General features: G+C 40.6%; 1 protein-coding gene across 15 annotated transcripts in view; it reads left to right on the forward strand.

The window, feature by feature from the left end:
* The window catches only part of TSPAN4 (tetraspanin 4), a 445,369-nt gene that overhangs the window by 223,383 nt on the left and 208,249 nt on the right, over positions 1-13,737 (forward strand). The gene's annotated exons all lie outside the window — the stretch shown is intronic.

Genomic DNA, 13,737 nt, shown 5'->3' on the forward strand with positions numbered 1-13,737 from the left:
ACAGTGATAGTGTTTGCTTAAGCTATTTTCTGTTATTCTTTGCTGTCATCAAAGTATTTCCTGCTAGTAGTTCCTGCTAGTCACCAGAAACAGCTATATAAATTCCCCTCCTTCTCCTCCCATTGATGATGGGAATCTAAGCCAAATCTAGAGAGATATTCAAATTCTGTCTATGGATTAATGAGAGTTGAGCATCCTGTGGTGGAAGTAGTTCATGTGTTACAGAAAAAATACTAAAAATCACGAGTTGTTTATCTATTATGGAGCTTTTCAATACCTGTGCGGCAGTCGAGGAGAGAGCCTAGTCATATCGGACATGTCATCAGTATGCATTGGATTAAATACAAATACAGCTTTAGCAAGCCGAAAAGGTAAGCTGTTGAACTGTCTTCAGTCTGTGTTCTTTGTGGATCTAAACTAATGATGAAGTGATGAACAATAAGATGTGTGTTGACCTAATGAATAAGAAATGCCACTGAGATACAGGGGACTGCCTCCATTCATATCTTTTTCATTGCTCTGCTGAGTAATCTTTCCTGATTTGTGCTTCAGTGCTTTTATCTGTCAGATGACAATAACTATAATAATCTCTGTTTTAAAGCTTGTTGGGCTATACCAGTGAAGAGCATATGTAGGATCAAACATTTTAAAAATTTTCTTCACCACAGGCCAAGAGTGAGAGAAGGGAAGATATAGTTGGTACCTGAAAGATGAGCATCAGGGACTTCAGGTGCTTTCTGAAGTATTTTAGAGCTGACCTGCCCACAGTGCTTTTTTGAGGACCTGAGTTCAGATAATATACCAATTTCTATTGTGCTGCCATGATACTTCCCCAGGAGATTTCAGTGCTTTGTAAGCAACTGTCATTGTGATTTTAGGCACCCAGTCAGTCACCATCTGATGGCCTTTTCTTGTGTTTTCAATCACTTTATTCTTCTCAAGCATGAGAGGAGATTTTGCAATGAAATGTTCTTTCTCTTCCATTTCCTGTCGTCACTGTGTCTGGTCATTTACAGATGCTTCAGGAGTGGAAATGACTGAAAAATCTTGTGATATTTGTATGCTCTGCTCCTCTACAGCTCTCTCATCTGTGGTGCTATTACTTCTCAGCTATTTATAGGTCATACTTTTGCAGAGCTATCAGTGCACAATACTTCTAACTTTGTCAGTTTGTACTTTATATACATCTCAGGTCAACCAAAGTACATCCATTTGTAATGTGATTGATAGTTCTTTGGGCCTGGCCTCTCATCCTACATTCTGGGTGTTCAGCGTTTCCATCATATATCTTCTTTTTTTTAACATACCTTTGTAAATAACCTGTGCCTGTGGGGCCGTAATTAAACTCTCTATGTCCCTTCTGTGACAAGCCACTTATAATTTGTAACCACATGTCTATGTTTTTTTGTAAAAATTCTCTGTATACTTTTCCCCTACTGCTTATGTCTGCCAAAGTATCACTTGCCTGCCAGGTGACTTACTTTCAGTAAAAATATATTCCTTGTTTAACATTTGGGTTGCAATCTGAGACACACTATGTCCATCTTCTGTCTCTCAGGCACTGTTGTCTTTTCACACTCTTCTTCCAAAACACTGTGATTCGTGTAGCATTTCACCCCCAGCCTTGCTCTCAATATACAGCCTGCTTGAGTTTGTCACCATGCTACACAGCCCTATCTTTCCTCTAGATCACGGAACTGGAGAATAATTGATACTGGAAGTGACATCTAGAGGTCATCTGGTCTGACCCGTTTGTGCCAAGCAGGGCCAGCTTTGAAGTTATATTGGGCTGATCACTGAGACCCTTGTTAAATCTTAAGTTTTGTCTTAATCTCTGAAAATGGAGATTCCCCATTCCTCAGGGCCTCTGTTCCAATGTTGGACAACCTCACAATTATTCCTTCTTTCTCCCCCGCCCAGTATCTACTGAGAATTTCCCATATGACAAATTGTGGCCATTGCCTCTCCTCCCATTACTATGCAGCTCTGCAGAGACTCTGGCTTCATCTTCCTTTTATGTAGTTAAAGCCAGCAATACCATCTCTTAATCCCCTGTTGAGACTGCTCGAGCCCAGTCCTCAGCCTTTCATTTATCACATGCTTCAGCTTCTTAGTCATCCTGGTGCCCCTCTGTTAGTCTTGCTCCAGTGTGTCAATGCCCTTTTCCTACTGGGGAGCCCTAAACTGGCCCCACTGCTGCCGACACAGCCTTTCAAGTGCTGAGTGGAGCAAGCAAATTTTTTCTCTTGATCTTCTGGCTTCCTTTCTTTTAATACAGCCCAGTACACAGCTGGTCTTCACCCCTGAGGGCAACTGCTGATTTATTTTTAATTTGTGCACCACCAGGACCCTAGGTTCTTCTCCACAAAGCCATTTTCCAGCCAGCTGGTTGGAAAATAGTTTACTGTGGTAAATTATACAGAATATAATAGGATAGTATTTATATGTTTATTGTCTTAAATGTATTTTGGGTTTTTGAACTTTGTTTTCAAGATATTAGTATTATTCTGTCATGTTCCTTTTTTCAGTATTTTCTTTACGTCTTCATTTTTAATCCAAGGCTTATGAAATTCTTGTAATATCCAGAACTGTTATTATTATTTTCTCAATTATTTTAGAGTCTTTATTTTCCAGACACTACTAATCATTCTGCAAAAGTCGGTATCAAGAAATACCTAACTAATGCTTCTCAGTATTTGGAAACTAATGTGACACTACTTAACAGGGCCTGCTTTTCAGAATATGTAAAAACTTTGTGAAGATTCAGCATTGAATCTTAGTGTCAGGTTTTATTGTTTTGTTGTCGCTTTGGGTTGTTTTTTGGTTTTTGTGTTTGTTTTTTTTTTTTTTTTTCCCCACCTTTCGTTATAAATGCAGAACAAATTGAACTAGAGGAGTGAGCTATACTTTGGTATAACTTGTGGTTCATTTTGATCTTTATTTCCTAAATTCTAATCTGCTATTTCTGTACAAGTCCCTTGAAATCTGGTAGCAAGGAGGAAAGAACCCAGCTGGAGTTTTGGGACTCCCACAGTGAATTTACAGGGTTTGGGGAGTAAAATATCCTTTCTAGCAAATTGAGGCTATTTGATTTGAAATTCCATGAAGAGCATCAGTGAGAGAATACCATGGTGCTGCTTTAGAACTAGCTTTTGGATGAGAAGGCTTTAAGCAAACATTTTCTGAAGGGCTTTGTCTGAACTCTTCTTTTGAAATGACTTGACAGTGCTCCAGTTCTCAGTACAGTCTTTTTCATAGGGGTTCTCCCTGTCTTGCTGTAGTGATGTAAAGCTTGGAAAGCTCCAGGTATCACCATGCTGGGAGGAAGACTTGACAATGGAGCAGCTTTGTCCCTGAGTAGAAAACATTCTTTTGCAGGCTTTTTTAGAGGATGTTTTTATTCTGCTTTACCACTGGTGTATTTACTGAACTGGAATGTATTTTGTAAGTGTTGAAACAAAGGCATGCTGCTGTTCCTATGTTAAAGTGCCAGCTCTTCTTCTCCTGCCATCCCTTGCATCCCAACATTTTCCATGTCAAAAACCAAATGTCTTTCTGTGTCGTTCTAATGATTATGGATCCCATTTGAACAGAATGTGAAGGTCAAGTTGATTTCCCTTCTGGAAGCAAGGTGCCCTCCAGGTTTCTAGAACAAACAGAATTATTTCCCTATCCCATCCAAAAAGCACTTGAATGTAAATATGTTAAAGAATGACAAAATTAAAATCTGTCATCTGTACAGATGCCAAACTAATGTAAAATCAAAATGGTAACCCAGTAGTGACTGTATCTATTCCAAATGAGTAACAATAAACACTAGGCTGAAACAGATTTTCATGGATGGCTTGAGTTATTTCCTTGTATTGCTGTTTTGTTTTTTAAACAGCATTCCCTACAAACGGACCAACTGCAAGAACACAAAGCACAGTCTGCAAAGATGTAGTTGGTTCCTGGTCCTGAAGCAGTGGCAGATGGAATTGACCTGTCATCAGGAGAGTCACTCATGTCATGATACATTACATGAGCATGGTTTTTATGGCTTTATCCATGTTGCTAAACATGGGACCCACCTTTACCGTTAGAAGCCTCTTTTCTGAGTTAACTTAAGCTGACTTCTGTGTACACTAAAATTCCAATCAAGTTAATCAGAGCTGCAGAGGTGACAAATCATGGAAATTAAATTTGCCAGCCCATAGACAGCTGTAAAAAATTATGTCATGTTAATAGCCCTGTTCCACCAAGGGCTGTGTCTGTAAGGGATAGCCCCAGACTACTTTATTCTGTCACCCACCTACATAGGCAGAGTTATTAAAACCCTTGGTTAGTTGTACAATCAGAGCGGTAAGAACAATCCGTTCTACTGAATATATATTTCAGTTAATCAGTTATGATTTAACAGCTTTAGTCTTCTGATTGGTAAGGCTTTTTCACTGGTTAATCAAAGATTTCTTAAACATATTAAATGCTGTCCTGTTAGACTTGAGAGGTACAAATAATGAAGGTGATGATCTCTAGAAGTCAGTGGACTTGAAAAATGTTTCAAGCATACTTTCCAACTAAAAGGTCATCTACTCATAGTGTTTATGAGAAGAACTGCAGCACCTGGGTTTCTGTTGTGCTTGGTTAAAACCAAGCAAACTTGGGCATTACAGCAAAGCTGGAAGAGGATAATTTAGTAAGGTAAATATGAAACCAGGATATCTTAAAGTAATAAACCTTCAGAATTTGTTTTCTCAAAAGGCTAGTTAGGAACAGGCTGAAATTCTTCGTAATACTGGCAGGTGCCAGCAGAGGGCATTTGGAAACTTGGCTTTTCTGCTCATTTATCTTCTGCCAAATTAAGAGCTCCTGTACAATTTCTGTGTGAGGCTGATGTGCTCAGTGTTGGTGGCTTCTGTGTTGGTGTAAGCATATGGTGAAGGCAAAACCTGGTTTGTGGTGTTAATGTACAGAGTATCATCAGTAAAATATGTATTTCTGAGTAATTTCCAAGTTAGCTGAAGTATTGAGCCAGAAAGTCAGAAAGCGCTGGTTTGTATCAGGAAGGAGTACTTGAGTGTGAGGTGGATAAAAAACCAGGAGGAAGGAAGTGAAGAAACAGTGTATTCTCTTTGGTTTTTTTTCCAGTGTTTTTCATGTCTCTATCAGCAATCCAAAGTGGAACCTGGATCCTTGATATGAATTGCCATATTTAGATATTAATTACACCTCCTCTACCCTACTGTCATTGACACAAGGTTCTCAGCAGTGCCCGTTTTAGCCCAATACTCTGTCTTGAGTACCAAGAAAGTTGCATATATAGGCATAGTAAATAAAGATCAAATAGCAGCTCATTGTATTCATGACCAAAAATCCAGTTGCATTTCTGTTGATCAGGGCTTTTGTTATTTGTACTGGTGTATGTAACATGGTACAGTATAGAGGTGTCTCACCAGCAATACATTTGGCGAAAGTTGTTGTTAAAGGTGAGATAACAGAGTAAATGGGCAAAGGCATTAAAGCGTAATAGCATTTAATACTAATGCTTTTCTGTTCTAGGGTTTGGATCAAGTGATTTCTATCCATCAGCTTTGATTCAGGCTCTGGCAGCAATCTTTCTTGAAGAGGCTTTCACTGACATTTTTAAAAGACAGATAGTCTCAAGGCATCTAGTAAATGAGGACAGGATTGAAACTTGATACTGGTTTGGTCCTTTCTGTTTCAGTTCTACAGATTGAGGTCTGAAGAGCTGGAAACAGATCTACTCGTACACACAGAGGAAAATTTCACTGTATTTTGCATAAAGCCTTTAGTAAAGCATGTAGCAGAATCATAGAACCGTAGAGTCATAGAATGTCCTGAGTTGGAAGGGACCCAGGAGGATCATGGAGTCCAAGCCCTGTCCCTGCATAGGACAACCCCACAGTTCACACCATGTCCAAATGCTTCTTGAATACTGTCAGGCTTGGGGCCACGACTACCTCCCTTCCTCTGAGCGAAGAACCTTTTCCTAATATGCAACCCAAACCTCCCCTGGCACATCTTCCTGCCATTCCCTCGGGTTCCATCACTGGTTGACAGCGAGAAGCGATCAGCGCCTGTCCCGCTCCTCCTCCCCTTGTGAGGAAGCTGTAGACTGCGGTGAGGTCTTGCCTCAGTCTCCTCTTCTCCACGCTGAACACACCAAGTGACTTTAGCCACTCCTCCTATGGCTTTCCCTCCAAACCCTTCACCAACTTTGTAGTCCTCTTCTGGACACCATCCAGTAGCTTTATATATTTTTTAAAATACTGTGGCACCCAGAACTGCACACAGTGCTCCAGGTGAGGTTGCACCAGTGCAGAGTAGAGGAAAAGTGGCAGATCTTTGAACTCTACCTGCTCTGCTTCATTCCAGTCAGAAACTACCCTTTGTTAGTTTTCTTTGGAAGTGAGAGTATACTGCTAAAATGTGGTATGTGCTTGTGAAACCAACTGAAGTGCATTTCTCACCTTTGCAATATGATATATGGCTCCTGCAACATGAGGCTATTCAGGCTTTCAGCTTTGTAGCTTTTTGGAAAAATTTTAATGCGAACTGGGGAAAGACACTTTTTAAGCTGTGTAAAAATGCACTGTTTACCTATTTGTTGTTCCTTTATTTGCTATCATGCATGCTAAAGAATTATAGATGTGAATATTAATATAAGGGGTGGCTTCTTTATTGCATACGCTAAGCAACTGCATTTGGACATTAGTTCCTCTAAATCTTGTTTGTGGTAAGATATGATTTATGCTGCCAAATATGATTTATTAAATATGTCTTGATAAAGTGGATGGAACAAGATCTTTCTGTTAGTCAAGAAGATATTGATTTATAATATAAGTGTCAGTAACAAAGAGTAAAAAAAGAGGAGCTGAAGGGTACATTCCTTGATATATATACCTTATATACCTTATTTGCTATAACATTTGCTAACTATCTAGCTTTCCTTTAGCATTTGAAAATGCTAGCTTGTTAATGAATGTTAGTTTGTACTGCAAGACTTACCTACATTGCATTATGCTTCCACATGAATACATTATAAAATAATTAATTAACTTAATCTGATATAACTTGTAGAATCTCTAAGCTTGATTATTGACATTTAGGTGGTTTCAAAGGTGTTTGCTCGCACCTTTTCAGCATAGATATCTGTCATCTATAAATCATGAACTCTTCCTATGTGGAGACTTGTCATTGTGGCTGAAAACCAACTTGTTCCCTTCTTGCAAACATGCTTGAATAAGTTGAGAGAAGGGCTGTTGAGAGAGGGACGGGAGAGCAGTGCTTGGAGTGAGGCTCTCTGCTGTGCAAGGAGCAAAAAAGAGGGGAGCAATTTACTCAGACAAGTGAGTCCAATGCTATAGTTTTGCATCAGCATGGTCGGAATGCAGTGGTTACCACTGCAGAAAAGCTGTATGATTAGGAAATGCAAAGCTATTCAATACTGCATGTCCAAATCCAATGAAATTCTTGTCTCGGGCTGTGTGGATAGCAGCTCCTTTTGGTACTTAAGGTGTGATTTCTTTAAGGAAAGATAAAATACTCCCTATATGATGACAGTGTGTCTCACTCCCCTTTTCTACCACCACCTGTCCATACTGTATTTCCCCATTTCTGTGTTGTCTTCCCTCACTTATACTGAGTGCTATTTGCAAGTGAACTACTGTAGGACAATGCCGAGATCGCTAGAAAAGTGGCTGAACTCCATTTCCATTTGCAGACATGCCTTAGAGGAATCAAGTCAATATGTAGGCTATAATACTTGTTCTGGTTGAAGCGAGATTTCATCCAGAGAGTGTAATGATAGAGCACAGAATGAAATTATTAGCCACATGTAACTGTTTTTCTAGTAAAAGCAAAAAGAAAATTGAGTGAAGTCTAGTAGTTGTTGTTATGGTATCTAACAGTAATGTTGACTTCTTGCCCAGAAAAGCTCTTTCTTGGTACCCACTGATACCATTAAAAAAATATCTTGGCATACGTTATGTATTGATGACTTCATGTTCATGTTCCTTGTGTTCAGTCAGTTTTCAGGTTTCTGTTGGGTACCTCCTACTTATTATAATTATGCTGTTATTACTACTGTCATAGAGCATGTCCATCACCAATAGTGTTGCTCTGATACGTAGAAACCTCAACAAGTTGTGAGCTCTATATAAATATATAGTGAGAGGCAGTATATAAAAAAAGGGCTGGAGAGCAAAACTGAAGCATGGGGATGGAATAACCTACCCAGTACTGGAGGTCTGTGTCAGAGGTTGAATGGAAACTTCATTTCTGGCTTCAGTCTGAAAGCCTACTTACTTAATGTTGAGAAACAAAGTCTTAGTTCTTGTTGTTTCGTCTGCAAAGTAGACTGGCTCCTATCTTTCCCTTCTTCTAGTAAAAGGCCAGATCTAATCCTCTCATTCAGCACATCAGGAGGCACATCGAGTTTTTTGAACTCTACAGTCTCAGTGTAGAAGGGCAGCTGTCAGTAAAGTAGCTGCAGATATCTGATATTTAGCTATTTCATATCTATAGGGAGATGGCTTTAAATTATTTTTAAATGAACAGGTTTCTCAAAAGTTGCTTCTGCTCTTCAGACTCATAGGCAGATCTCCCATTGACTTTAGCAGGTGCTGGATCAGCCCACACAAGGAGAAGAAAAGAACATTTGAATTTTGGAACAAACACTAGCTGAGCTGATAAATCCCAATTGTTTTCTCATTGCTATGGCTGTGTGGGTCCCTATGCCAGGGAGCCGTTCTGCCTCCTTGTCTTCCCTCATCTGCTTAAGGGAAATGCAGATGCCTCTGTCCTGGAAAGTCTTCATTCAGACCATGCCTCTTCCAAAAACACTGAAAACATAAACCAGGGCTCTGATGAACAGCCTGAGACAGAATTAACTATGGCATTCAGCAGCAATAGGAGGCTATAACAAAACATGTATTTAGCAGTAGTGTCCTGATATACCTTTGCCTGAAAGGAAGAAAAAAATCTAAAAGCCAGATTCTCAAAGTAAGCTGGCTTGGGTACATGGATTGGCAGGTAGCAAATAACAGTGTGAAGTGACTTCTGGCCCTTACTGGCTGCTTGCCTTGAGAGAGAAAGGAGCCAGCCATGCTCCCAGATGGAGAAGCAAGAGGGAGTCTAACATCATGACACGTGAGGTTCCTCTGTGGATGCTGAGACCCAGCTGGCAGCTGATTCTCTAGTGAGGCTGGTGACAGCTTGAGGGAATGGTATCTCACCTGTGCCATAGCAGCACAAACTATGTGAGTCGAGTCTTGGCAGAGATAGCTCAACTGAATCAGGAAAACAGATCCCCTACTCAAAGAAAGGGGAGAATGTAAGCAAATCCCAGGGTGCAGTTCAGAAATGCTGCTGCAGATATTTTCCACTGCAGCACCAGGAATGAAAAAGGCAGCGTATACATGGGGGAGAATTACTTCAGTGGTGGTGCTTGCCTGAGTGGAAGCCTCTGCAATTTTGAGATGGTTGGCTGGGTTCTCAATTGGTGTAAATCCATCCAGTGCTTTTGATTTCCTTATAGTTAAGTTGTTTTGCAGCAGCTGAGAATCTTGCTTATATATCTGAATCATGAGTGAGGAGCGTGAGCCTCTGAGGGAATCATATCAAAACTTGATGGTTAGTTAGCGTATGGTTTTAAAAGCAGATCTAGTTTAAGTGAACAATGCTTCAACGCACCTATCTAGATAGAGATTTGATCCCTGATTCTAAAGAAGAAGAATGAGCTGTCAGGTTGCAGCTCAGCCCTGACAAAGTCCAACCCAAGACTAAAAAGTTTTATAATAAAACATGAAATTATCCATTTCTCACGGCTATCAGTGAAATTCTTAAGATTCTGATTTTCTGTGGAAGTGTATACACTGACACATGCTTGTTAATATATGTACTCCTCATAAATGTACATACCAGAACCAAACTGAAACCTTTTAAAGGCCCAGGGAGCAATCCCATCAGGGAAAAGAAACTCCCAACTAACATAGGTAATTACATCAGAGAAGAATAGCAAATTGCAAAGTGATTACTTAAAACAACATGTTTTGTGACTGAAATATGTTTGCAACAGACTTGTGAAGAGACAGAAGATTTTCACATGTATAAATGGAAAACAAGCACTCAACTTCCACTGAAACCCATCTTCCCTATTTTATATAGTCCATGATCCTTTTTCATTGAAAAATGATATACTGATAAAACCCAGTCATCTCATAGATGATCTCTAAATGCTAACGGAGACTTTTAGTCACCACTACGTATAGAGTAATTGGCTACATTGAAAGTCTACCTTGTAAATACAAGATTGTAGTTTAATTGTTGTGTAATTAGTTCTGTTTCTTCTCCTGTGATGCCAAAAGCTGTTGCCATGAACACTGCAAGTGCTAGTTTACTTGCTGTCAAGTCACTCTGGTTATTTACTATCCTGAAATCCTTGCCTCTTCATCCTTTTCCTTTGCATACAAAGGGAAAAAACTGAGAAAGTGGGAGCTTTGTTTTCTTACTGAAAAGAGGTGAGGGCTGTGTGAGTGAAACCCTGATTTCCATGAGCAACCATCAGAGAAATCGGCACAAACAGTTTGTGGCAGCAAAAGCCCTTTGACAAACCTCCTGTTCAGTGGCAAGGGAGAAGAGCAGCAACCTTTAGGGTTGCTTGGGGTGATAAGCGGGGGATTTTGGAGGCAGTGCATTTTGGGGTCTAGCTGGTGTCAAGGGTGCTGGGCCTGTCGACACACTGTACGGGAACTATTATAGCTGGATTTGCAGGCCTGTCTGTGACCTCTGGCCAATGAGGTGTGAGACAGAGAGGCTCTTCCAGCCCCAGTGAGAGCAGGTGGTGGTCCTTGCTTCCCTTGCTGCTTCATGGGGGCCAGCAGTTGTCTGGAGAAGACCAAGGTCATAGTTTCTTCCAGCCCTCCTGTAAGGGAGGACGACCTGATGACGGATATGAGGTAGAGGTGCAGTTAAATAGGTTATTTTCTTTCCTTTGCAGTCACAGCCTGAAGGGCTGTCTTGCAGCCACACTTTCATGACAGCTCAGACTGTTATGACAGTAGCACTGCCTGTTCCAGAGTTGCCACCTTGAAAGATCCTTATTTAAAATCATAGCCATCAAGCAGCCTAGTTAGCTAATTGTCAGAGCTTGTCATGCCATGTAATTAATTTTTGGACAGCATTCAGATGCCTCTTCAAGAGTGCTTAAGGGTATGTGTGGAATTGCATCTCTTCTGCCCTGTTACCGTGAGAATTGACTCACACTTCTTGCTGGTTCAAACAGAACTGCAGACATCATTGCTGTAGGTTTGGTGAGGATTTAAGATTAGGAGCTTCTGTAACCTGATCCCACAGAAAAATCCTAGCTAACCTCACTGCTAGTGCAGGGATTTGTTCACAATGGGCTGGGGATGACTAAGGGGATTTTTTTAGTCTTACGAACCTGCTGTTAGGATCTTGCTTATTATAGGCTAATAACTCTGTCCTGGAAACACTGAGATGGGACAGCCAGCCTTCAAGTTAAAGTCTCTGTCTTTGATAGGAAGGATAAGGCTTCAGCATCATGGGTTTGAGAGAGCCATGCTGCTCACTACTTCTGATGCACAGAGATGTTTGGATAAGCAACTCCTTCTTGTGCCTAAGTGTTCATGCACTGCAAAGACCAGCCTGTCCCTGCCTCTGGCTGCATGAGGTGGGAATAAGCCCCAGAGCTTTGTTGATCTTGTGAAAAATAAAAAGCGCCTGTGTGTACACACACACTTTTTTTTTTTCTTCGAAAAATGTCAACATGCTGCTTCTAATTTTCAGGCACTGTCATCCTGGGTGCAGTCCACTGAATTTTGGGGTTGTTTTGTTTTTAAAGCTGTGTTATAGAAATTAATGTCAACATGGAAAGTGGTTTTTTGTTTAGAGTGTAAAAACAAAAAATAATCTTCGAGGTCCCCCAAATGCTCAAACATTATTGCAGCAGAATGTTTTGCTTTTAAACGCTGTGTGCAGCACCTGTGCTGTCCTGATTCATCCCATGATTTTCAATAGCGTCCTGGTGGAGACAGAATAAAGCACAGCTCTCACTGGAGCCTCTGTTCTGTTAGAGCTCAGCATGGTCAAAAAATAAACTTAAATCATGGCAAAGTTGTTGAAACCAATTCCTTTGAGCTGCTCTCAAACTGGGAGGAGATAGTCCTATAACACATTAAAAAATCTTCATCTGCTTTTATGTTATTTCAAGAAGTGTAGACAAACTGGTCCAGAACTGAAACGTTTCTGTTAGAGGAAAGCAGACTCTGTCAACAGAGTCCTCATGTGGATTAATAAAACAAGATTAAAGCTCACCAGAATTAAACTAGTAAAGCCTTTGCAGTGGCTTCTGAACCCGACCATTTCTGTTTGTCATACTCATCTGTTAATAAATACTGGCTCCTCTGCCCATAGCTGTGTGCCTTTCTCTGCAGCCCCTTTCAGGACTCAGGAGGCCAAAGTGAGATGACTGCTGAGTTATATACTATGCTTATAGCTCCTAGTGACAAGAGCTGCTTGTCTTAAAATTTCATCATCTTCATCTAAAGGAAGTGACCTTTCTCTTGATTGCTCTCCAGCAACCTCTGATTGCCCACATTTCAGATGTGCACAGTGAATCTTTGAGTTTTCTTCTTTGCTTTTTTGATTTGTTTCAAGAGAGGATCTAGAAGTGCAGTTCACCTTCTTAGGTGATAAGTAAAAAGGGAGATGAAAGCAGGTTGTGCCCTGAAAATCACAAAATATGGATATGGAAGGTAAAGGAAAAAAATGCTTTTCTCTGTGCAAAGAACTAGGGCCACTGAGAGATTTACAGCTATGCTATTTCATTACAGGTGGAGTCTGGCAGAGGGCCAGCTAAATATCTGCAGGAGCTCCCACTGATACAAGGCTCCTGGTCTACCAGCAACAGCCTGCTCTTGTTCCCAATGGGCACTGTGCTTCCCCTGTCCCGCACTGCTTAGTGGTGTGCTGGTTTGACTGGAAACAACTTAATGCTGTTAGAAACTTTTCTTTCTCATAGCTCATATGGTTGTTGTTTGGATTTAGTTTGAGGACAAGAAAATAACACCCCAGGACAGAGTCAATGATTCTCTTCAAGTAACATTCCTCTCTCTTTGAGTTGGAACAAAGAGAATATAAGAACTTACTGTTATCTTAGTTGTTGTCTGGGAGCCAACGTCTTTCTGAGATCTCTGCCTCCAGGTGTGAGGCATCCTGGAAGGCAGGGCATAGATGGGGCAGACCTTGCCTGACATCCAGAATGATTAATGAGAATATTCCATGCCGTTAGTGTCATGCTTTATACTTAAGGATAGCCAGATTTTCTAGCTAAGGAGACAGGGACCTATTCTAGTTCTGCTCCATTTTGGCTGAGTTCTGTTCAGGAGTTCCTTTAGTTTGGCCTTTTGCTATTCTACCATTTTACAGTGGGCCTCTGGGCCTTTTGGGCCTTTCTGCCTTTTTTTTTTACCTCCTCTTCCCCTGGGATCAGCTGTTTGGGACCAAGGTGTTTGCTTCCTGAGACAGGCTGCTTGGTATGGACAAGTTTCTGAGGAATTGCAGTGAGTATCTTTTATATTCTGTTTCAATTTTATACATAGTAGTAGTGGCTGTGGTATATAAGTATTATTATTTTATTAACCTGTGTTTATCTCTGTCCATGAGTTTCTCTTTTCCCATTCAATTGTCTTCCAGATTTGGGGTGGGAGTAGGGGA

This window comes from Columba livia, chromosome 5 (genome assembly GCF_036013475.1).
Source record: "Columba livia isolate bColLiv1 breed racing homer chromosome 5, bColLiv1.pat.W.v2, whole genome shotgun sequence".
Lineage (NCBI taxonomy): Eukaryota > Metazoa > Chordata > Aves > Columbiformes > Columbidae > Columba > Columba livia.